This window comes from Notolepis coatsorum (genome assembly GCF_963971535.1).
Source record: "Notolepis coatsorum genome assembly, chromosome: 3".
Lineage (NCBI taxonomy): Eukaryota > Metazoa > Chordata > Actinopteri > Aulopiformes > Paralepididae > Notolepis > Notolepis coatsorum.
In genome coordinates this window covers 194,971,986-194,973,734 of record NC_140167.1, presented here as the reverse complement: position 1 = coordinate 194,973,734, position 1,749 = coordinate 194,971,986, and positions in this window count along the sequence as shown.

The following is a 1,749-nucleotide window of genomic DNA, read 5'->3' as shown; positions in this document are numbered from 1 at the left end:
TAGCAGTACTGTGTATCTGTATGTCATGTATGTCATATATGTTACGATGAATTGAAAATGGGGGACCCTGATGTAAACAAGACAAAAGTCTTTCTCTGGTCTGCATCCCCTTAACAATTGTATGTATTGAGCTGTACTGTACTGTACCCATTCTGCAATCTGTTAATAAAGTTTTCAATCAATCAATCAATCAATGTGGCATAATTGCGAAACGTGTTTAGTCCCTTGTTTGAGCCGAATCTGGGTTTAACATGATTTGTTGAGCTTCCTCTGGTGTAGTGTGGTATTCACTGACCTTTGGGAAGTATTTTGACATGTACATGGGTACCTTAGTCGTATAGTGTATCTTGTAGACCGGGCCCATTGCAAGTTGCTGTACTCTGTCGTCTACTCTAAGCCATCCTAGGTTGTCAAAGTGGGCAGGGGTGAGGTGGGTTCTGGGGGTAAGGTCAAGTAGTAGTCTGACCAGTTTGTTTTGTGATGTTTGTAATCTTGTTTTAAGCGCCTTTGAGGTGCTTTGGTACCATGAGGTGCATGCATAGTTGTAGTACCCTTGAATGAGTGCTCCTGCCAGAGTCTTCAGGGTATTCTTGTTTACCAGAGAGGAGATCCGGTACAAGAATCTAGTTTGTTGGTTGACTTTTTTTATTACATTGGATGCCATTTTGTCACAGGAAAGATTTGCCTCTAGGATGGAACCCAGCCAGGTAGGTAATTTCGTCTTTCCTTGTGACAATATTGTCACCCACTGTAACTGAGAAGCCGTCGGTCTTGCTGAGTTTGTTATTTGCACCGAAGAGAATGGACTCTGTTTTGCCCATGTGTAATGATAGTTTGTTGTCGGCGAGCCATATGCAGATTTTGCCTAGTTCCGAGCTGAGGGTTTTTTCAACCTGCAACTTGTTCTTGTCAGAGACCAGCAGGGCTGAGTCGTTGACCAGTCGTTGGGCCAGTTTTGAATTGCCGTCTCCCGTAGGTGCTCCTTCAGAGTGGTTTTAAAAGTGGATAGTGATTCACGTTCCTTTACAGCTGTGGGTAGGGCGTTCCACATTGATGTGGCATAATTGCTAAACGTGTTTAGTCCCTTGTTTGAGCCGAATCTTGGTTTAACATGATTTGTGTCTAAATGAAAAGGAATTACATCAGAGACTGACCTCCATTAAAATCAATATAATTATATCCTCAAATCCCTGAACTAATTGTGTTACTATCTCAGGCAGGTATGGAATGCTGGGGCTCCGTCATGAGAGCTTAGAGCCCCCCCCCCCCTCGTTTTTTTTTTTTTTTTTTACTACTACAGTGCAGTACTCCAGTATTCATAGGCTATGTATTCCAAGGGGTGAGAAAATTGCAATACGCAAGCGCACAGCGTAGTCATCTGACGTTTGAATGCAATAAGCGTTTGGCATTGCTCTGCTACAGCGAGGGCCACCTCCGGACAAGCAGAGCGGCACACGGGCACAATATACCAAAACAATATTTTCTATAATAACAAAGCAGCAAATTATATACAGGGGAACAGAATTAAAGGAGACCTTTTGATTTGAGGAGTTACACGCGTAGTAGTGGAATCCCCTCGGAAATGTAACAATAGGCTCGAATGTAGTAGGTTATTATTATTATTATTATTATTATTATTATTATTATTATTATTATTATTATTATTATTATTATTATTATTATTATTATTATTATTATTATTATTATTATTATTATTATTATTATTATTATTATTCTCAGTTGCTGCTG